This window comes from Petaurus breviceps, unplaced genomic scaffold (assembly GCF_028583685.1).
Source record: "Petaurus breviceps papuanus isolate PSGF00001 unplaced genomic scaffold, PetGlider_PUasm1.0 90808, whole genome shotgun sequence".
Classification (NCBI taxonomy): Eukaryota; Metazoa; Chordata; class Mammalia; order Diprotodontia; family Petauridae; genus Petaurus; species Petaurus breviceps.
This window is the reverse complement of record NW_027187349.1, coordinates 3,866,475-3,891,008: the sequence shown is the minus strand read 5'-3', so window position 1 is coordinate 3,891,008 and position 24,534 is coordinate 3,866,475. Positions and strand designations below refer to the sequence as shown.

Sequence of the window (24,534 nt, the reverse complement as noted above, 5' to 3'; positions counted from 1 at the left end):
GAGAGAGAGAGAGAGAGAGAGAGAGAGAGAGAGAGAGAGAGAGAATTCCTATATGTCTCTACTAGATTTGAAAGAGAAAGTTTAAACCAAGCAGGTTTCCCTGGACTCAGGGAGCTGACAATCTAATAAGTTATAAAACATCAACAGACAAATATACATTATAAGCTACTGGAAAAATACAAAACAAAGTGCTTTGTGAGGACAAAGGGAAGGAATGTCATTGCCAAATTGAGGTAAGGAAAGACTTCATGAAGCAGGTGGCTTTTACATTTTGTTTTAAAGGAGGAGGAAATTTAACCAGCAAACAGTAAGGTGGAAGTCATTCTATTCTTTGGAGACAATTTGCCTAGATATAGGTATAGCCTAGACATTAACCCATTTTGGCAAGAGAACAGAATTCTCTAGAGGAATACTGCAGAAATCTAGATAGATGAGGTAGTACCATGATGTGAAAAGCCTCTATCTAGTAGAGGAGTTTATCAAGGTGATCTTCAGGTCTGACCACATAATTCCCCTATTCAAAAAGTCCAGTGACCTCTGTTGCCTTCAGGATCTAATATAAAATCTGTTTCGGATTTTAAAATCATACATAACCTGTTTAATCACTTCAGTCATGTCCAGCTCTTTGTGACCCCTTTTGGGATTTTCTTGGTGAAGATACTGGAGTAGTTCACCATTTCCTTCTTTAGCTCATTTGACAGATGAGGAAACTGAGGCAAAGTGGGTTAAGGGACTTGCCCAAGATCACATAGCTAGTAAGTATCTGCAGCCAGATTTGAACTCAGGAAGATGTCTTCTTAACTCCAGGCCTGGCCTTCTATTCTCTGCACCATGTAGCTGCCCCTTTATAATCTAGCCCATTTCTATCTTTCCATTCGTCTCCCTCCCCTCCACACAAGGATCCGTAACTCTAGCCCCACTGGTGTTCCTCATACAAGACATTCCAGCTCCTGCTTATGCATTTTTTATGGGCTATCTGGACTTTTCTCCTACCTCACCTCCTTCTCCTGACTTTCCTGGATTTCTTCAAGTCTCCATAATCTAAATGTTACCCCTCTTAGATTATCTCCAATTTATCCTTTATGAAAGTTGTTTATACATAGTTATTTGTGTATTGTCTTGATTGTGAGCTCCTTGAGGGGAGAAACTATTTTGCCTTTCTTTTTATTTCTGGTGCTTAGCACAGCTTCTGGTATGTATTTGGCAATTAATAAATGCTTGTTGACTTGCCTTGATTTGACAACTCATAAGCAAGAGGGAGCCCATAGAAGACATGCTTGTACATGTGCATGCACACTAATAAATTTGTATACACCCCTAATTGTGGGCCCCTCAGCTGATTGTTCAACTTTCTGTTGACATATTTAACTGCACATTCAATCTGCAGAATGTGTAAGGTCCAGTAGAACTTAACAGTCTCCTGTTAAGCATGAGCTATAATTCTCCCCATCTCCCAAACCAGGAGCATCCATTAAGCCAAAACTTTACGTTTTCTAATCTTTCATTATAGGTGTATGGGACTGTGAAAATGGCACAAGAGAAACCAGATGTAGTTTTCTGCTTTTAGGCTGCTGTGTCTGAGAGATGAAGCCTTTTATCTTCATCAGAGATTAGGGAACAGGAAAGAATAAAACTGTGGGACAGAATGAAAAAATTATACTGCTTCTCAGTTCTTCCTGTTTCATGTTTCTACCACCTGACTTCTGCATTTCATTTCAAAGAATCCTTTTTCTTCAAGGCTCAGATCGAGACACCTTCTCCTAGAAGTCTTCTGTAATTCCCCCTCAGCTGAAAATATTTCCTCTCCTTTAAATTCTCTTAGAGCACATCTGTATCTATTCTTTGTTAAGCATTGCCTGCTATTTTGTATAGTGTTCCTTTGTGTCTATATCTCCCAGTAGAAGGCACTTGAGTGCATAGACTGTTGCTTTAAGTTTCCCAATCAGTAAGCATTTATTAAGCACCTACTGTGACCCAGAGCTCTATGCTAAGTGCTGGGAATAAGGATAGTTACTAGACTTGTGATTTCATTAGTATAGGGAACTCCTGAGTTAATTATAATGAAAACTGGCACTGTCTTTGTAATTTATAGGCTTATATAGCTGCACAGAGTACTGAAAAGTTAATTTGTCCAGGGAGATATGTGTCAGAGGCAGAATTTGAACCCAGGTCTTTTTGGTTTCAAAGTTTACTCTATATTCACTACTCCCTTGAGACAGTCCCTGCCTTCTGTCTAGGAGCTTACATTTGATTGAGGGAATAAAACATGTTAATATAAAAATAAATACAAGATATACACAAGATAAATGTGAAAATTATTTTGGGAAGTTGTACATTAGCCTCTCAGAGAATTAGAAAAGACCTCTTAAAGGAAGGGGAATTTCAAATGAACCTTAAATAGAAATGGGGAAGGTGGGAGGGCATTCCAGGCATGAGAGAGAATCTGTGCAAAGACAGAGTTGAGCGATAGAATGTTGTGTATGGGGAGCAGCAAATAGGACAATTTGACTAGAATGCCAAGTGGCTGAGGGAACAATGTATTCTTGGTGACTTACCAAGGCTTTGTACATGGCAGATGCTTAATAAATGTTTGTTGATTATTGAATGGAAGTCGGAGCTGTCCATAGTCAAATAGAGTATTCCAAAGCCAACAATAACATTTTCATTTTATCTTTTGTTTAGAAATGGATTGCCACAGAATTGGAACTACAGCAGAATGATAAAGGATAAGACCCAAGGGTGCCAGTATTTAGAAAGACCTGACCAATGGGTTTGATTTCTCTACTGGTCACAACTCAGGTGAGCTCTAATTCACCCAACCAGAGCAACCTTTCCCCCAATTCCCCATTGTTTCAGTGACCTGCTCCGAAATGTTTGAGGACACATTTTTGCCTTTTGTTCCAGGAACGTTCTGTGCTGCTTCCCTGGGTGCAAAAATTGCTAGTTATCACATTAGATCTCAGGTTAATGTTGCATTTTTAAAAATTAGCAAATTGCCAGAATGAATAATTGCAAAGTGTATTTACCACTTTAAAGCTGATAGAGAACAAGGAAAAGTTCTATTTAGGCAAGAAAGGATTCAATAAAAGCCTGTCACAAAAATGCGGAAAGGGGGCATAGACAAGTGATCGTGAGGCCACAAAATTTTTGCTAGACTTACAACATGTTTTTAATTTATTTTTTCTTTTTTAAAGACCTCTGGGCCAGAATGCCTTAAATACCCTTATCAGGCTTTTTATTTCTTATTAGTCATTGGGAAAGTTATTTCTGCCTAACTTGTGACAGTAATAAGACCTACAGAATGGACTTCTTAGTATGATTTAGGTTCAATTACAATGGCTCCTACTTAATAAATGTTAGACATTTCCTTAATCATGATGTTAAATTAAAGTGTTTTCTCCTCAAATCTGAGTCCCGGTCATGAGACCGTATTTTACTAGTTATGTGACCATGAGAAAATCACTTAACCTCTCTGAGGCCTTTCCTCCTTTGTAAAATGGAGACAATTATATCTGGATTACTTATCTCACAGGTTTGTTGGGAGGATCAAGTTTGGCAGGCTTTGGAACTGCAAAATGGTATATAATTTTTGGGGGCCCTATTAAAATACTGTCCTCAGGTCTATGTCATGGAACAGGGCAACCTCAAAGGGGAAACCACTATTTTTGGAGGTCCAGTAAGTAAACCCCTTTGGGATAGGTGTCTGAGACAAACCTAGGTGGTGCGGTACTTTGTTATATAGTGAAACACTAAACCTTCTTGCTCTTTCTGCCAATTTAGATTTCAAATGGAAAGTAAAGACCATTTCAAGAAAATTTACAGAGAGGAATTAAAACATCAAATTATAAACTCTTATTGAAGAGGGTTGTCATAAATCAAAGTTATAAAATGAAGGAGGCTACACAATTAAAACTTAGGGTTAAAGGAAGGAGATTTAATATAACCAAGTTTTTGTAAAGATTTGTTTCTATGGTTAGCATCATGGCATTAGTAGAATCGATGTACTCTTCCTGGCAGAAGCCCTGGGTTGGAGGCCTGGGGCTGCCATTTTCTAGCTATAGCCTTAGGAAAGTCACTTTTCTTCTCTGAGGTTCAGTTTCCTCCTTTAAAAAATTTGAGAATAAAAATACTTTTACTACCTTCTTCAAGGATTAAATGTGGGCACTGAAAAGTACTATGCAAATGTAAACTGATGTCATCGTGCATAACTTGGAATTGTGATTTCTTGAAGCCCTAAGACATCGCCTTAAAATCTAGCTTTATATTAATCTCACAAAGGATATTCACAAAGATTTGCATACACAAATCAGACTCTCTTTTTATATTTACTTGCATAACTGACATTCTGACCTGAACTGGAATTGCAACTTTCATCTCAATATCTGAACATTTTATATGTTCTTTCTGCAGATACAAATGAACGAATTTCTGTTATTTTTAAGGTTCTGTCTGATCCTACAAACCATTTTATTTTTTTTTTAAGCAATCGGGGTTAAGTGACTTGCTCAAGGTTACACAGCCAGTTATTTCTGGCTGTGGTGCTAAGTATCTGAGCTCAGATTCGATCCCCAGGTCATCCCAACACTGGAGCCGGTGCTCTTACTCGCTGTGCTACCTGGCTGTCCCCCTACAAACCATTTTCCGTGCAGTCTTCACTCTGTCCTTCTGATTGCAGGATGCGTTTAGGATCCTGATGAGGTACATTTTGGCTAGAGGACTAGTTATAAAATAACTATTTGTTGTACACTAGTAACTATGCACTGTAAATTAGTGTTCAGTGTCCCAGCAGAGTGAAAGTAGGCAGATTAATTTGTAAAGCAATTGTGATTTGTGGTGCAAATACTATGCAATGTTGATTTGGGGGGAGGGCAGGATGGGGAAGTTGGTCCAGATCTGTGATTTCATCAGGGAAGGAAGCTCCTTCCACAGATACCTACTGGCCATTCTTCTACATGTGTCAGAGATTGGGAACAACCACCTCACATGAAGCCTCCCATAGTCTTGGGTAAGCTATGATGTGCACTACACTAAATGATAACCATTCCAACCCTGACACCTCTCTCCTTCCTACTGGTTCATTTCTTTAATAAGACTCAACTCATGTTCTAGGGCAATCAAAAGGTAGGTTCTGATATTTCCTTATAAATTATTGGAAATGTACAACATTTCTCATTAATTAATTAATTGATTGATTAATTTAAGCCCTCACCTACTTATAAATAAAACAGATAAAATCCATTTCCCATATGCTTTTACTCCTTCCCCCACCCTCCAATCTCATAGGTTTGGACTATCATCAATGTTGCTGGCTAGTTTATCCTCAGAGTTATAAACCACACAGAGTATTTCAGCAACTTATCTACTGTAAGAAAGATCACAGCCAAAACTACCCGAACCATCAACTCCAACTGTTGGATTCTCCACAACTGTAGAAATAGAGACCCTAGAACCATGGCTTTCAGGATGTTGATCAAAGTCTTTCAAATTTCTCTTCAGGTTCTCACAAAATTTTTCTTCATCTCCTTTCTGTTTGACATTTAATTCTCTCAGTCTCTTAGTCCTTTCCCTCTACTTCACCCAATCTCTCTCCAGCTATGACAGTAAACTCCATCCAGAAAGTGTTAAACTAGAACTCCCCAATATTATCTTCTATCTTACAAGTACAGTAGCAATTTCTGTGGGAGAGGCTAAGGTTACACTTGCATTCTTTAACTGTTTTCAAGAGCACTGGGAAATTAAGTGATTTGCCCTTGCATACAAAGCTAATATGTCAGAGGCAAGGCTTGACCCAGGAGTCTAATTCAAAGGCTAATTCTTTATCAATTCTGCCATGCTTCTTCTCAGATAATCCTATTAATAGGGTGATTTTAATAGTTCTTAGTTAAGAGTCTCTATTTTCATACTCTCTTAGCTCATATTTCTAAACTTGGTGTCTTGTAATAGGCCACTAGTAATCCTTCTCTCTTACTATGTTACTACTCTTTTTTTTCTCTTACATTTTTACAATGTCAAAGAATAACATTCTTCATACTGCTTCCTCCATTGTTTTCACTTGCCTTAGGATTATTGAAACTGTTTATCCTTGTCCTATAAAATATAGACAGCTACCATCAACCTTTGAGGTAGTTAAAGGAGTGTTTTTAAAAGATGCTGCTGATGTTTACTTCTAAGTTATCTGGTACATACAGTATTTATGGTAATATTGTTAAAAGAGGGAGGGGAGAGGATAATTTCAGTGTTGTCTAGTAAAACATTCCCTTGTGAAGAAAAAAGGTGAACATTTTCTGGTTGTAAAATATCATGCCTTTTAGTTGAATGAAAATTGATATATACAATATGTATATCTAATAATAAGAACCTCTGCTAGATCCAAGAGTTTGGGGCACTGTACCTACTTCCTCTCTCCTAGGGGACCCTCTCAGCTCTAGATATGCTCAATGGAGGTAGAGCAGGTTCAGACCTGTGGGACCATAGTCTCTTAGAAGACAAGTCAGATTCCTTTTTATCACATATTTTTGTCCATTATTCACCCTGGGAAAAATTTACTTACAGTTTTGACTTTATCTCATATCTAGGGTCTCCCCACAAAGGGAGCGAAGTAGAAAGATACTCATTGTACAATATTAAACAGGTTTAGAACAGGTATTAATTTTCTCTGCACAAAAAATAGTTTAACACAAAAGACTATCACGAGTGAAATGGATAGCTGGACCCTTATTTTATCGCATTTGGTATTAATCATCTAGTGATTTCATAGGGGTAGTGATGGTTGGTAATTATGAACACTTTAATTGTCAGTATACATTTAGTTAATCAACTAATACACGTATATTCAGGAATAATAAAATAGGATAGGTTCTTTCCTATAAGAGGCCCCAAACTGTAAATTAGAAAACCATAAGTTTGCTTGTTTGTTTGAAGTTTACTTGCTTAGTCATGGGAAGTCAACTAGAGGACCTGTACTCTTTCTTCCTGATGAAAGAAGACCAAGCCCGTGTGATAGAGTTGACTCAATGACATGGAAAAGCCCCCGGCTATGTCATTGATCTACCCTTCATCATCCCCCTATTGCCCAATATGGGGAGATGGCCATGAGCATTTGGACAGTGAATGACCCTGTTTCTTGACTTCTGTTCTACCTTTCTTTGGGCTTATTTGCCCATGTGGATGTTTTGATATCTATTCAGGCATGGGTCTGTTCATCAGCTCAGTAGGACCTCCTGAAAGGTCAAGATAGGTCTGCCTATCAACTTGTTAGTCAATCAATGGGATTCTGTACTTTATATGGATCCTTCTGGAGGGTCAAGGACAAGGTCTATTCACCAATGAGATCCTGTATTTTTAGTTTGCTTCATCTGGATATTGAGCACTATAAAACCAAGGCCATGGAGGAAGGGGACATCTCAGATTGTAAGGAAGATCTAGAATCCTATCCATTAAAGGGGAGTCATACTGGGCTTGGTCTTCTACTCAGCAGGAAGAAAGAGTAGAGGTCCTCTAGTTAACTTCCTATGATTAAGCAAGTAAACTTCATAACAAGAAAATGAATCTTTAACAAATGTTTTTTGGCCTGGAATTGTACCTCAGTATTTTTTTCTTGCAGATTGGATATTTTGGGGCCCACCCATTGACATAAATTTAAATAAACAGCATAAATAAGGGCAATTATACTTTCCCTAGAGGTTGAGATTTGATCATCAGAACATGAAACAGTTCACAGAATTGGCAAATAGATATTTTTCATTTCACCTTAACATTGTACTGTGTAAGCAACTCTTTCTCAGTTCATGTCTTCTGTAAAGTCAGGCAAAGGGTGTCCTTCCCCTGTTGGTAGTACATATGGGAACTCTCCCTGCAGTTTGTCAGCCTTGACCAACAGACTTAGGATCTCCAACTTACTGAATCATCAAGGTTATCTCCAGGATGGGAATGTGTCCATCTCAGAACTGCTATTCAGTCACCTATATGCTGTACAGAAAATACAAAATGGGAAAGGCAGCCAGAGACCCCAAGCCTCAGTCTCAGCTCACTGAGTAGCTCCAAATGGTTACACTTGCCTTTTCTTCCACATAGGATGAAGGCCAATCCTTTTCTCCTCACTGCTCTAGAGATAGATTTAAATGGTTCTGACATTCTGTAGTCAGGAAGAAAAGAAAGAGATCCACAGAATCATTATTTCTTCCAGCTCCCTGGTCAATATGAGGACTGCTTCAACACCCCCAAAGTAATCAAATGCTAAGGTAACACATATGATTCATCAGAGGCAGGCAGATCAACTTTATATGTTTACTGTTATTTATATTATATTATATCATATCATATCACATATCATATCATATACATTATATTACTCAAGTTATTTCTTGACAGATCATAGGGTCATAGATTTAGAAATAGAAAGGAGCTCAGAGACCATCTAGGTAGACTACAAAAAAGAGTTAAATTTGTTGAGTTTTATATTTCTCCAAAAGATGAAAATATCTTAAGATATTTCCTACAAATGAAATTTGTTAAAAATTATATCTCATCACTAACAAACCAAACTGTGTGAGAATAGATATACCATATGTGAGATAAATGAGATAAAATATCAAAATAAAAGGCATTAACTAGAACAATTTCTAATATACAGTGTGTCTTTACATGATTAGAAATCTCACTTTAGAAGTAAGTTTTAGGAATCATTTTGATAAACTTGACTACAAGCATATAGATAAGATATCTTTTTAAGCCACTTTTAAAGAAAGTCTGTGGTTAAGAAATGAACTTAGCAGAAGCAATAAAAATACAGATAGAAATGAATAAATCCTATTTTAATTTTCACACTAGTATGTTCTAGCGAAATCCTGAATCCAAGCTTTGATCTTAAGTTTGCATAAAATGCTAATTTTTCTTCACCGTTTCACAGTTCTTTCTAGCTTAAACATTGCAAGTATCAGAAGGGAAATGGAAAAGTGAGCCTTTTCTTTATCTTCTATATCATCTTTGAAGAATTTCAGAATTGGAAAGGACCCCAGACTAAAGCACTGAACCAGGTCCTCTTAACTCTCTTCAGTCAGTCACTTATTAAATAAAATATTTGTAGGCTGGCTACAGAGCTCTGGGTTTGAGTATCACTGGGTGTTCTTCAGTTTCCTTGTATCACACATCTCAGTCACACATCTGACACCCTTAAGATTATATTAACAGAAGATATTCCCTGGTTTTCTTTCATATCACATCTTAAATTCCGTCTTTTAGGTTTTAATTTCAGGATTTTTTTCCCACTGTTTCTACTAAGAGACTGCTAGATGGTGCTAGATAGAATGCTGGGTTTGAGGGAGAAAGACCCAAGTTCCAATTGGGCTAAGTCACTTCCTAGCTATGTGATTCTGAGTAAATCACTTAACCTCTCTTAGCTTCAGTTTCCCATATTTAAAATGACCATCTTCAAGGTCTCTACTAGCTCTGGAATGTTAGGTGTGTCTGCAAATGCTAGATATTAGAGTACTGGTCCTGGAGTCAGTAAGACTCATCTTCCTGAGTTCAAATCTGGCATCGGACACGTATTAGCTATGTGACTCTGGGTAAGTTACTTAACTCTGCTTGCCTCAGTCTCCTCATCTGTAAAATGAAGTGGAGAAGGAAAGGGTAAAACATAGTGTCTTTGCCAAGAAAACTCCAAATGGGGTCACAAAGAGTCAGGCATGACTGAAAGAAATAAACAACAATATACACATATGTGCCTACAAAGGCCATGGTGCGTGTGCAGAGTTGTCCTGCCTACATCCAGTTAGTGTTGAAGGGCTCTTGCACTTTGGGGATGATGAAGAAATCCTCTTATTATCATGAGGAGAGAGAGAGAGAGAGAGAGAGAGAGAGAGAGAGAGAGAGAGAGAGAGAGAGAAGGAGGGAGAGAGAGAGAGAGAGAGAGAGAAGGAGGGAGAGAGAGAGAGGAAGGAAGAGAGAGAGACAGGGAGAGGGAGGGAAAGAGAGAGGGAGGGGGAGAGAGAGGGGGGAGAGAGGGAAGAAGAGGGAGAGAGGGAGGGAAGGAGGGGAAGGGGAGAGAGAGGGGGAGAGAAGGGGAAAGAGAGGGAGGGAGAAAGAGAGAGAGAGAGAGGGAGAGAAGGAAAGAGAGGGGGGAGAGAGTGGGAGAGAAAGAATGTATTTATAGTATATATATATATATATATATATACACACATATATAATTTATACACATATATGTATACATATACACACACACATACAGGATATCCCAAATGGTTTTGCATAGTTTTAAGCTTTAATTGCTTAAAAACTGCACAGACTTTTGGGATACCCTGTATAGTTTATAAAAATCAATGCCAGTCTTTACTGTATTTTTGACCCTTTAGCTTGTCTCTGAATCTTTTCATTCTTTTGAAACTTCTTCCTATTTGAAATGTCTCAAAAATCAGTCCCTTAAAATTTAGTGTTAAAGTGGGACTCACTGGAAAGCTGGGGGTGGTCTGTTTAGTAACACCAATTGTATTCCTTGCCAGGGAAGTCAAAACATTCAGTGTATATGCTGGATTCCGATGAAGATTTCTGAGGTAAAGGGGGAACTTATCAGAGTATCATGGGATTGCTGTATAGTAACATACCAGGCACATTTTTTTCCCCACATGTATTTGGTCAAGGATTCAGGAAAAAAAATACATCATTCAAATAAATTGATGGATTTATAAAAGTTTTCCATGAAGTGAAGTAAAAAGAAGAGATACAAAAGTAATCAAAATGCCTGAGATTTTTGTTTTTTAAAAATGGCAATGTATTTGGTAATATGTGTAATTTATTCCAGAAGTCTACACTCTAACCTCTACTTTTTCTATAATAGATTTACCAAGTTATGTTTGAGTAAAAGCAGTTTTCAGTAAAAAAAAATTGAAGTTGTCAACATAATTTCTTTTCTGTGACTGATGAAGTGTTAGTTGCTAAAAAAATATTTTTAGAACCCATTACATTAGAATAATAAACTGTCTTGATATTGCTAAAGTATGAAAACAATGTGTAGAAAATAGTACAGATATCACACAGGCTGCCACCCTCAAAAAAACAGCTTCTGCCACAAATGACCATAAGTCCCTCGAATCTAGTTGACATCTAGGTCTCCATAGAATTACAGGACTCTGAGACGTTTAAGTGATCTCCACATCTACCTAGCCCAACCCCTATCTGAAAGGATTTCCTATTACAATCTAACTGACAAGTGGCAGTCTAGCCTCTGACAGAAGACCTCCAAAGATGAGAAATCTGTCACCTCTGGAGGCAGCCCATTTCACCTTTGTACAGTTCTGAATATTAGGAGGGTTTTCCTGACTTTAAGCTTCAATTTTTCTCTTTGCACACTTCTAGCTATTGCTCCTTCTGCAGGTAAATACAAAGAATCTAATTTCTTTTCTGGGCATCCAGATGGTACAGTGGATAGAGTGCCAGGACTGGAGACAGGAAGACTCATCTTACTGAACTCAAAGTTAGCTTCAGACACTTGCTAGCTATGTGAACCTGGGCAATCACTTAGCCCTGTTTGTTTTAGTTTCCTCATCTATGAAATGACTGGAGAAGGAACTGGTAAACCATTCCATTATCTTTGCCAAGTAAACTTCAAAAGGGGTCACAAAAAGTTGGACGTGACTGAACAACAACAACAAATTTTTTTTCCAGATGACAGCTCTTTATATACAGCTATCATGTGACCCTGAGTCCTTTCTTCTCCACAATAAACATCCTCAATGCCTTGGATTGATTCTAAACAAGCATAGACTCAAAGCTCTTTATCACCTTTATTATTCCCCCCAATGGACACCGATCAGCTTATCAATGTCTTCCTTAAACTGATGCTAAAAACTGAACACAATACATATTCTGTGATTCTTCCTTCTCCATTGAATCCTACTTTCCTCCCTGGTGAATCCCAACCCCCCCCCCCAATACATTTGTCCCACCATGTGAATTGGAGTTCCCACAGAAGAGAAATGTACTTGGGGATACTACACAGAAATCCCATGATAGTCTGATGAGTTCCCCCTTTACCTCAGAAATCTTCATAGGCATCCAGCACATACACTGAGGGTTTTGATTTTCCTGGCAAGGAAATACTTTACTAGACAGACTACCCCCAACTTTCCAGTGAGTCCCTCTTTCACACTAAAGAAACATTCAGGCATCTAGACTTATGTACTATCTTGAGGGCTTAGATTGTCCGAGAAGGGAAACAAAGTTTTGAGAGAGACTGCTCCGTTTCCATTGTACTTACTTACACAGGCCTCAAACCCACCAGTGAGTTAAGAGAATGTCTACCCCAAACATGTGAAAATTTCCCCTGGTAGAAAGGGTAGATAAGAACAATATGTTCAATGGCCATGAAGTTGAATGAATCAAACATCGTGGAGCATTTAGAGCTGGGTCAGATATCGAAAATGTCAAGATCATCCACTGCATCCTAGGCCATCAACAGCCATCCTGACTTTTGTCTTCCACTGGACTGGTAAGAGAGAGTGAGGCTGATGATTTCGAGCAACTCTGCCTCACTTAAATCCAATTCGTACACAAATCAAAACATCATCCCATGACACATTGATCCTCTTCAAAAAAACAAACAAACAAAAAACCAAACAACAACCTATATCGTCCAAAGAACTTCTGGGAAAAGACTAAGTCTGTTATTTCTCCATATCAAGGCTTTAGTCCCTTTATGAACCTATAGCTTTTCCAGTGCCATATACCTCTCCGCCTACAGTAGGTTGGTACTACCCAGGAACTCTCACACTCCTTGCCTCACAGAAGTCTAGGTCACATGGAACTCTCCAATTTGGAGTTTCTACAAAGGCAACCCTGAGGCTAGAACTGCACCAAACTACTTTTTTTTTTTTCTAGAAGGTGGAATTGCCAAACTTTCAAACCTTGAGTTTCTGAAGTTGCTAAAATCCCGTGGAACTCTCACCTTCCTCGATTGAGGAGTCTGGGTCTCCAAACTGTCTAGGAATTTAACATGGGCTGAAGAATTGCCATTCTCCGTAATTTTTCAGTTATCATTAACAGTGGCTCAGAAATGATGTCTGCCAGTTGTTTCAGTACCTAAAGATGTAATTCACTTTGGTTTAGTGACCTAAACTCATCTAGGGCAGTCAAATTCTTTTTTACTATTTCCCTTTTTATTTTGGATTTTGGCTTATTCTTTGTCAGTTTTGTTCTGTTCTTTCTAATCCAAAGATCATTCTTCCTGGCTTTGAAAACAAATAACAAAAGGAAGGAGCAGTTCTGCCTTCTCTCCATCATCCATTATCATTGTTCCATTCACTCTGAGCAGCCATTCTATTTCTTCTTTCATCCTTTTCTTTTCGCCAAATATAGCTTTAAAAATATTTAGTTATCTTCAGTTTTTAGTTGGCAGCCTCAACTTATTTTGAGTTTTTAACACTTCTATCACATTTCTTACAGGGTCATGACATACTTTGCTTTTCTCCTCTGTTGTCTGCCCTTGTTTCCATAGTCTGTAAAAATCTTTTTCAAATAAGAATCTGTCCATTATTCCCTATACTTCCATAGCAATCTTTTTAGATAAATTTCCTTCTTTACCTGAGTCATTTTTCTTCAAGACTTCAGAACTTCATTCTTGATAGCTTCCCATTCCTCCTAGGATGACTTCTTCATTAGAATTCTGATCCAACCAATACTAACTTTTCCTTGAATCTTCTGAAATCTGCTGTCCCAAATCTAGAGTTTGTAGGACCAGAGATTTAGAGCTAAAAGGGACCTTAGAGGGCATATAGTCCAATACCATTATTTTACATATAAGGAAAGGAAGACCCTAGAGAGCTGAGTGATTTGTTCAAGGGAACAGTGATTATAAATGACTGAGCTAAAATTTGACCCCAGGGCCTCTAACTCTAAATCTACCATATTTTGGTAGATTTTAGATTATGTTCAGTTTTTCTCCTCTTTTCTATCTTAAATTCTAAAATGTAATGTTTTCATCTTCCCTAAAGTTCTTAACCCTTCTACCTTGGCAATCGATTAATTACTTTTTGTAGATGAGAACCAGGTCCAAAATGGAAATTTCCTTCATTTGTTCCAGTCATTTGAATGATGATATTACTAAAGTGGGTCAAGAAGTTATTATCTGCTCTGCTTTTGCCAAAGAGTTTCAGTAAATTTCCAGATAGTTGACATTCCCATCACTGCTTTGTCAAGTCTCTATGCCAGAATTGTGATCCATTTCTCAAATTTCTTATCTGTTTCTTCTTTCTGTCTCAGTGGTCTGCAGTATACTTTAATGTTAATATTGCTTCTTCTGTTGACTCATATGTACCCTTTTCCCCAATTCACTAGAAGTGTGCCATAAGTTTGATAAGTCTTAGGAGGATTTCTGTGATGTCTTGCAAACATTATTAGAATAATAAGTACTACAAAGGTACCTCAGTACTCCTCAGCAAGAACTCACCAAAAGTCAATCTTCATTTCTTTCTCTGATAATTTCTCGCCTGGGGATTCACATAATTAGAGGACAAACAACTGTTTTTCTTATATGGTCCAACTCTTTCTTTTTCAGTAAGAATCACAGATCTTCTACTTACTTCCAAGTATTCAGTGATCTCTCTTCTTTGTATCACATTCTCATGCTCCCCAATCTCCTGACACAAGCTAGAATTCCCATCTTCCTCTTCAGATCTTTTTTTTCCTATTTGTTTGGAACAATAAAGACTTTCTTTCATTTTTAAAAAAAAGGAACACTTAATCCTCCATGACAACCTGGAGAATAGAGAGGCATTCTATGATCTCATTTTCCTTCTCATGTAGGAGGTTCCCTAGCTTTTACCTTTAGCATGGGGACAATTGTTTCTCCAGAGCACACACAGTAAACCCTATATGCCATCTGTAGGTCACTGCAAAAATTATCCCTGCTCTCTGTGTTTTCTGGAAACAAGATCTTCAGTATTTGCTATTCTTTTTAATAACTGTAATGAAATGAAGCAAAATAACTTGATAGTTACAACACTAAGATTTTCTTAGGGTGGATAAATGGAAGAGATCCTAGAAATAAATTAATATTACCCACTCATTTTACATATAAAGAATTTGAATCCTGGAAAAAAAAGGGACTTACTGAGATCATACAAGTAGGGACTTTAGGAAAGCCAAGATTTGGACCTATGTCCTTTCCTCTCCATTAAATCATGTTGCTTCAGGAAATGATGTGGCCCTTGTATCTATTACAAGACTGTGCTCATTGGAAAAATATGTGCTGACATTGTTCTCCATTACTTTGTTGTTTATTTCTGTCCCAATAAAATGCTTTGTTCTTCCTTGCCTTTTTATCATGGTTAGCAGATGAATATCTAGACCTAAATTAACCTTTGGAGTTCTCAACTTTTCAACTGATACACCAAAGGGTTAAATTATGATTGAAAATTCTACCATTCAAACTTGAGTCATATGGGTTCAAAGCTGGTTGCATATTTATTTTACAACATTCTTTTTGCTACTCACCTTTGCTTTTACATTACCAAGTATCTATCATCTATCTGTCTGTCTGTCTGTCACACATATGTATGTGTGTTTAATTGGTATGTAGGGATATAGTTTTTTCACATAATTTCCCTTCCAGTTAATCCTTTGTGACAGATGCCAGAACATATGTTGCAATTATTTTCCTGAAAATCTTTTTTGCTTATTCTCATCTTAAGCACTGCATGATGACATAACCAAATAACCTAAGAAATGACATTATCATTGCTTTTGGGTGCACAGTACAATCATTTATAGCAATTTTTATTTGCCAATTCACTACATTTCTAGATAATATGTTTAAATGCAAAAATAATAGTAAAATTGGGTGAATTCACAGCTGGTTGAAATTGTTAATTAGTGGATTAATGTCATTGTGGAGCAACCATTGGAAGCTGTCCCTAGTCCTGTACTTGATCCTGCTCAATATCTTCATAAATGCATGGATGAACCTGTAAAAAGGATAATCAGATCTGCAATGGAAGCAAATGTAAAATTATCAAATTTGAAAATGATTCAAAGTTGGAAAAGATGGTTATTATAGTAAATAGGTAAGAGAATCAAGATTCAGAATAAGTTTAAAATGATTAGAAATCTGGTCCACACAAAGAAGGTAAAATTTAATATTAGTACATGTAGAGTCTGATATTTAGACTAAAAATTTTGGGTTTTGATTTGGTTGTGAAAGTACAAGATGAGGAAGACCTGGTTAAATAGTTTGCATGAAGAACATCTGGGAGATTTAGTTAACTGCAAACTTAGCATAAGCCAACAGTGAGATGCAGTTGCTAAAATAGCTAATGCAGTGTTGGACTATATTAATAGAAATATAGTGTGAGGTCATGGAAAATTATAGTCCTGTGGTAAGATACACTACACTGAGTAGACCACATTCAGAATATTTCATTCACTTTCAGAAAACCACATTTCAAAAGACAGTATAGAGTGAATCCAGAATAGTATGGATAGTCATTTGGACTGGGTGGGGAGGAGCTCTGGAAGGCAGCTCATATGAAGAACATATGAAGGAGCTGGTGATATTTAACCTAAAGAAGTAATGGGTCCTTCCTCAAATTACCTGGTATTATACCTCTCTATTTTCATGTTCTGTCCTTTCATTAGAAAATAAGCCCCTTGAGAACAGGCAAACCTTATCCTGCATTCTGTAAGGATCTTAGACTGTCTGGATTCCTGTTATAGTATGGCAAGCAATTTAGATTGATTTAAAGGTTTTAAAGAGGGGGCGGCTAGGTGGCACAGTGAGTAGAGCACCAGCCCTAGAGTCAGGAGGACCTGAGTTCGGATCCGGCCTCAGACACTTAACACACACACACACACACAAACTAGCTGTGTGACCTTGGGCAAGTTACTTAACCCCAACTGCCCTCCAAAAAGCAAAAAAAAAGTTTTAAAGAATAAATATGGATAAACTCCACTGGTGCTGGGCACTAATATTCTAGAGAGGCAAAATCTGTGCTGCTCATATTAGCTTCTTTACCTGGGTACAGAAATGCAGCAGATATTAGTATGTAAATTGATTGGATCCACTAAAAATTTATGTTGTCTAATCTGTTTGGCTTTCCCTGCTGCCTAAAAATAATTCATTTTGTCTCAAATTGACTCTCTGTTGGGTTCCTCCAAGTGGTTATTCCAGATCTTCTCTTCTCTCCTCAATCCTCCCATCTTTCCTTTTTCTCCATCTCATTAGAGCACTTTGACTTATAGTGTGCCTCACTGCAGTTATGGTAGTCTAAGTTTAAGCTTACTCCTCCTCCCATGGAAGCTGTATTTGTGGGAAGGAGTGACCTATGTTCTTAGGGGAACATTTTGTACTAATTGTCTTTGCTGTGTTATCTGAGAGTAGTAGTCACTGCCCTCTGGGGACCAACTTGCCAATTTGAACAGAAGTTGGAGACTGCTGCGATTTCTTCTCCTTCTCCTCCTTTCTCCTCCTCCATCTTCTTCTGTTATTTATTTATTTTATGAAATTTTCTCAAGAAGCTGGGACAATTTGCTTTCTGTCCTATGTGGTTTCCATTTTTTATTTCATGAAATGTAGCTCAGAAAAGACAGGTTTATTTTTTTTAAGCTCACTGTGTTTTAAATGGAGCTATTTAACTCCACCTTAAAATCCAAATCAATCTACCTGTCACTGAATGGCCAGTAATAGCCTCAACTCAAGTCTCTGTGACTCTTTGTTTAGGTTTTGATGGCATAAAATGAGTGTAAATAGCAATTATTTTCTGTTTGGGCCTAAAACTGACCCCTCCCAGATTGATATATTTGTGATGGCAAATTGAGCCATCTTTTTTGTCTCAACTCACCTATATCTCAGTCATTTTTAATGGGCATGGCCTCAGACAACAGAGACCTGGAAAAGACCTTAATTTAGAAAGACCAAGCTCATCTACTATATCCTGGGCCATCACCCATCCTCTTGACCTTTGTCTTGCTACTAGGCTTGATGACACAAGGAGAGAGTAAGGCTAAAGACTGTGCACCACTCTGCCTCACTCATGTTCAATTCACAAGCAAGGTAAGACAACACCCTCATGATATCATTGGTTCTCTCTGAGAACCCAAAGGACTAAGAACAATAATAATTTCTGAAAAAGCATTGACCCTTCTCCTTACCAAGGCCAACTCCTTCACTTATGCCCTCAATCCCATCCACACCTATCTCCTCTAGTTTCTCACTAGTCTTATCAAAGGATAACTTCTTGTATACTTATTCTGATATGGTTTGGGTTACTGAGAACCTCAGCAGAAATGCTGGGTACAGAAATGCTTGGAAAGAATTTAAGCACTCAAGCCTTCTTTCAGTCAAAGTAGCAAGGTTTATTGTAATGCCAACAGAACCAGGTAGATTCCTAACGAATTTGCAATTTAATGGGAGTAAGACTGATACTTACATACAAAAAAAAGACAGTGAGAAGATCTGGATGGAATTAAAGAGTGGTAAATAGCCTGGGGTAGGCCAAGTACAACAGTGAAAGGACTGGTCTGGGGTGGGTCAAGAGCCACTGTGAAAGGATTGTTGCGTATCTAGGTGGACTGAGATGGGTCAGATGCCTCAGACAGAGATGACAGTGATCTGGGCTGCTGAAATGTGTGGGAAAATTCAGGGACTGGGCTGCTTTCAAAGACATGGCATTTTCCTTTTCAGGATTCATATTCTGTCACCCCATCATTTCCCCTCAAACAACTGGGACCCCAAATCTTTTGGGGTAAGCTTCTGAAATTGCTTCCTGCTAGCTATATTAGTAACTACAGTAGCACACAGGATTGGTTGGTAGCACAGGTTCTTTGATCTGCTTTTAAAGGAAAGACTGCTCAAAAAGGGCTACTTTTAATTACATTCACTAGTTCAGGAGAAAGGTTAGCACCCTGAACTTGGAGAAAATACAGGCAAAGAAATTAGCACAAAGATCAACAGAAAGGGCTCCAACTGTCTGAAGCAATATTGCTATACACTTTATAAACATCACTGGATCGAGGAAGCACAGACAACATCTGAATAGTTGGGGATGGGGGGGGGGGGGCTCTAAACATATGGCTACTCAGAGTCTCAACCAGGAAATCAAAAGATCCTTCTCATGAGCAAACCCAAAGCAAAATACTAACCTCCCAGAATATATAATAAAGACTTGGCCCCTGAAGAAGCCAGAAGACAGGAAACCTGCTTGACCCAGCACAGCTGTGAATTATCAAGGTTCAAAGGCAATCAGTCCTTCAGATGTTCACAATTTAGCCCAAGCCTGGGAAACTGAACTCCAGAAAAAAAAATCCCACTCTCTTTGTGCTTACACTCCACACCCCCAGGATCCTGGCCTTTACAATCTTAACACTTTGCCCTTATAATCTACACAGGTGAATAAGATTGCTATAGCCATGGATCCTGGAACAAATAGAGGCATTAACATCTCTTAAGAAATATATATCAGATCAACATAATTCCCACAAAATAAACACATCATGAGCTTCACATTTACAAAATACATAGAAACATATCAACTCATTATTAAGGTGGCCACATGGCCTTAAACAAACACAAAAGTATATAACATAACATGACATACCCCCACCCTATACATTCTTTGGGGATCAAAATCTTTGGGAACTGAGCAACCAGCTCCTCCTCCCTTAATCCAAAACAAAAAATATTCAAGTAAAAGTCCACTTTGGGGAGCATACTTCTCCCCACACTGCAGATTTCTTCCTGGAATGCTCTATTGAGCCAAACAACAAAAATCCTACCTTGCTTGTGCTTACACTGGCAAAGACCATAAAGCTGTCCCTGCCTTGCTGAGTCCCATTCAAGGGGTCAGACTGCAGTACCTGACTGATGCCAGGTCCAGTGGGTTAAAGACTTTTGACTTGGTCAGAGGTTGGTATACAGCCTGAGTAGTCAATGGAAGTTGATGGCCTGGAGCCTGAAGGAGATAAATCTGGCAAAGAGGTTAAACAAACAAGGGCCAAACAGGAATAAAAGAAATATGATCAGAATGGGAATAAGTATGGAGGCTAGTAGAGAAAGGAGCCAAGATCTCCAAGAAGAAGATGATTTTGGGACATTTGAGGTTATCATGGATTTCTTTTTTTGCTTTTTTTTTTTTGCTTTTTAGAGGGTGTAAGGTAGGGCAGTTGGGGTTAAGTGACTTGCGCAAGGTCACACGGCTAGTTTTTGTGTTAAGTGTCTGAGGCCAGATTTGAACTCAGGGCCTCCTGACTCCAGGGTGGGTGCTCTATTCACTGCACCACCTAACTGCCCCATCATGGACTTCTTGAATACACAAAGGAAGGTATAGGCTTCAGGGGTGCAAATGGGGCCAGTTTATGAGAGGATCTGCTTATAGATGTCCCATGGATCAGAATGGTTACACATTAAATTCCCAGGTAAGAGGGGTGTCTTTAAGAGATCAGTAAGAGTGATGTAACTAGAAGGGGCTTTGGCATTATGAATTAACTTGGAAGTAAAGCTTAAAAAGAAGCCTCCTAGGAGAGTAGTGGGAGGGATCTGTAAAGGCTACTGTCATTCTGTAGGGAGCTAGGCAAGCCAAAGGAAGGTATTATTTCCTTCAATAAGAACTTTGATAGCTCCTGAGTCTTTTCAGTTGTGCAAAGAAAAGCTTCTACCCAATTAGCAAATGTGTCAACAAAAAACTAAAGCTATTTGAAACCCCTGCACAGCGGCATACATGTAAAGTCTATCTGCCTCACATAAAGCCTTCACCTGTGTAGGCATCCCTCCTCTGAACAGGTTTTAAAAGATGGGGAGGTCTGACTGCTCCTTCAGCATTTACCTGGGAACAAGTTAAGCAAACCCAACAGAGTTGCTGGATGGTTTCTCCTAGCTTATTGCCAATAAAAACAGGCTCTATTGGAGACTGGAGGTCATTCTTCCCCAGGTATGTGGCCTGGTGTAAGCCAAAAAGAAGGTTCCACTAGCTTTTCTCTGGGATAAGAAGTTGGCCTGAGGGTGTCTGAAACCACTCAGAGGGAGAGAGTATCCCTTTTCTTTAGAAAGGGCCTATTCTTGGGGGCTTAGGGAGGTATGAAGGAATCAGGGATTTGTGGGAATAAAGAAGCCAGAATAGTTAGCTGGTGGAAAGCATTTTTTTTTTTGCTGCAATATCTGCCAGGCAATTTCCCATGGCCTAATCTGTTTCCCTTTTCCAGTGGCCTTTGCAAAATATAACAGCTATCTAGAATGGCTTCTGAAACAGCTTGGAGGAGATGTGGGATCTTCTGGGCATGTTTGATAGGGAAATTTTTTGCTGTTACATATGCCATTTCTTTCTAGATTGCTCCATGGGCATGTAGAACGTGGAAAGCATATTTTCAGTCAGCAAAAACATTTACTCTTTTATTTTCCCCTCGCTCTAGGGCTCTAGTGAGTGCTATTAATTCTGTCTTCTGGGCAGAGGTCCCAGGGGGGCAGAGGTTTGACCTCTATTGTGTGGTGAAGGCTGACTATTGCATGACTACCCAGCTCTCCTTACCCCTTATTCAATAAAGCTAGACCCATTCATGTACCACTCTGCCTCTGCGTTAGGGAGAGAAAAATATTTAAGATCAGATCAACTGGCATAAACTCCATTATTCTGCATCTCTTCTTTTCACAGTCAAACTTGTAGAAAAAGTCACAGATGACTCTTCTTCAGTTTCTTCTCTTACTTCTCACTCCCTTACTTCACCAATCACACCACTGAATTGAAAATTTCAATTCAAGGTAACCAATGAACTCTTTTTCTCCTGATTTATTTCTTTTTAGTTTTCAGCATTCCAATGACCTCTGAATGGCTCAATCTGATAACTGTTTCTGAGTCCTCGCCCTCCTTGACTTCTCTGCAGTACGCGACCTCTACTTCCCCCTTTTCTCTCTCTTCTTTCCTTTCCCTGGGGATTCTGTTGGCGTTATCTTGGTCCTGTTCCCTCCTGTTTCTCCCACAGTCTGCTTTCCTGGTTATCAACCATCTTCAGTCCCTGACTATAAGAGTTCTCTCTCCCTTCTCTTAGTTTCCTATAGCTATTCTCTTTGTCCAGTCTTATCTGATCCACAACCAGGGATTCAATTATCCTCTTAATATAGATTATTCCCAGATCTTTATCTCTAGCCCTCCTATCTTCCCTGAGATCCAATCCTATATGCATCTGAAACACATGTTCAGAATGGAATTTGGTATCTTTCCCTCTGAATTCTTCCCCTCCAAACTTTCCCATTTCTGTTGAGGGAATCTCTTTTATTCCACTCACTCATGTCTGAAATCTCAAATCATCTTCTCCTCTTCCTTCTCCCTTTGTAATGGCGAGCACAGAAGTAGTTTATACTTTGTTTCAGCTATTGAATTAACACCTTGTTTCAGTTCAAGTTTCTTTTGAGCCCTGTATCAAGTCTGTTAAAAAACAGAATGTGTGAACCCCACAACTTGTGAACCCTAGAACTCATGAACTCCTGCAACAGGAAGGGGAGGAGCTAATGACCATATATAAAGAGAATTTTCAGGCTAGAGACAGCAGAACTGAGAAGAGGACTCTCATGGTGGCAGAGTCAAGAAGGAGAAAACTTGTGGTATCTGGGCACTCTGTCTGCTCTGTGTTGATGTTTGTTTGTGATACTTTGTACAGAAGCCTTGGGATCTTACTGGAAGCCCTGAAAGAGGATTTTCTGGTTGTATGTTTACGGAAGTCCTGGAGGAGGGTTTTGGAGGTCCTGGGACTTTACTGATAATTTGTGCTAACCTCTTGGACCTTGTTTGTGGGTCTGTGTTGATTTCTATGTTGATGATTTGTGTTGAGTTTTCAGACCTTGTTGGTGGGTCTGAGTTGATTTCACAGGCAGAAAGTGAATTGATGATGGTGCTGGCAATGTTCATGAATATTATTGTGGCTCTGTCAAGCTTTGTCTTCCCAGAAACAGGAACTGTGAAGGACTTGAGGTGGACTGGACAATGTGAGCTTCAATATGGAATAGGAACTGGATGAAGAACTGGACAAGGAGCTGGACAAGGAACTGGGAGCTGCCTGCCTTTGAACCCAGGTCACAGTTGGAGCTGGGACCATGGAAGAGGAACCATAGAAGCTGAAAGCCAGCCTTGAGTCAAGCTGAAAGAAGACTTTACTTGGATATTGTGTACTGACTGAGAAGATTATGATTTACTGTGACTTAGGGATGGAGAATTTTGACTTTTGTACTTTGTGATTGAATTAAGGATTTTGTGATTAACTAAATGAATATACTTTGTTTAAAACTATGGGACCACTTTGGTGAAAATTATGTGGCCATATTTGTGATAAATTGTTGAGTTGTGACATGTTGAATGCTGCATTTTGATTTTCTGTAATAAGTTGTAACATTGTGAGTGCTGTATTTTCATTTTCTATGAATGTTTTGCTCTGATTTGTTATTGAATAAATAGTGTTCACTATATTATGTAATCAGAAACTTAAAAGCTGTTCACAGAAGCAGTCCTCTGAAAAGCTGCTCGTGGGTGGCTTTACACCTTTACATCTTACCCTTCCCCATCTAATCAGTTGCTAATTCTTGTCAATTTGATTTCGACAATATCTCTTAATCCATTCCCTTCTCTTTACTCGCATGGCCACTAGCTTACTTAATACCAGAATCACTTTTCACAAGAACAATTGAAAAAACCTCCTAACTAGACTAATTGCTTCTAGTTTCTCCCCTCTACAATACAACACATATGTCAAAATTATCTTCTTGAAGGACAAGTCTGTTTAAGGGCAAGTCCCCTGCTCAAGAAACTTCAATGGCTCCCTACTAACTATTAGGATTAGATATAGGCACCTTAGTTTGTTATTTTAATCTGTTTCCAGTCTACCTTTACACACTGCACTTTTCCCCTTCATGTACTTTATATTGCATCCAAATTGGACTATTTACTGTTCCCTAAACTTGTCACTCCATCCCCTACCTCCTTGCCTTTGCCTAGGCTGTCCCCATGCCTCTCTTCTTCCTTACCTCTTCAGTTTCCTCCAAATCTGAGCTTAGGTGCCATCTCTTTTAGTAACCTTTTCCTGATCTCCTTAATTGTTACTGCTTTGGATGGATGGATGGCTGTCTCCTCCCCTCCTTAAATTATCTTATACTTAAAAATTTATTAGCACCAGCCCTGGAGTAAGGCGGACCTGAGTTCAAATTTGGCCTCAGACACTTAACACAAAAAACTAGCCGTGTGACCTTGGGCAAATCACTTAACCCCAATTGCCTTCCAAAAAGCAAAAAAAAAAATTATTTATATGCTTTATTTTCCCAGTAGAAGTTTAGCTCCTTGAGTGAAGGGGCTCTGGTTTGTGTTTCTTTTTGTATCTCAACACATAGGACAGTGTCCTGCACATAGTAGGTGATTAATAAAAGCTTGTTGAACTGAATGGAGCTGTGCTCAGAATGGAGTAGTAAGAGGGGAATGACATGAGTTGAATTTGGGAAACTGTAACACTTTCAATTATCCCCAAGCTTCTCATTGTCATAAAAGCCCATCCCTTCAATATCCATATTTTCTC

The 24,534-nt window shown here is 38.7% G+C and overlaps 1 long non-coding RNA gene across 1 annotated transcript in view; it reads left to right on the top strand.

Annotated features, from left to right (window-relative positions):
• The window catches only part of LOC138147796 (uncharacterized), a 26,610-nt gene extending 2,674 nt beyond the window's left edge, over positions 1-23,936 (top strand). Inside the window, exons 2-3 of the long non-coding RNA XR_011164894.1 lie at positions 2,683-2,799; positions 22,922-23,936. This is a non-coding gene — a long non-coding RNA (uncharacterized lncRNA). The remainder of the gene's footprint in view (positions 1-2,682; positions 2,800-22,921) is intronic.
• Positions 23,937-24,534: the final 598 nt, after the last annotated feature.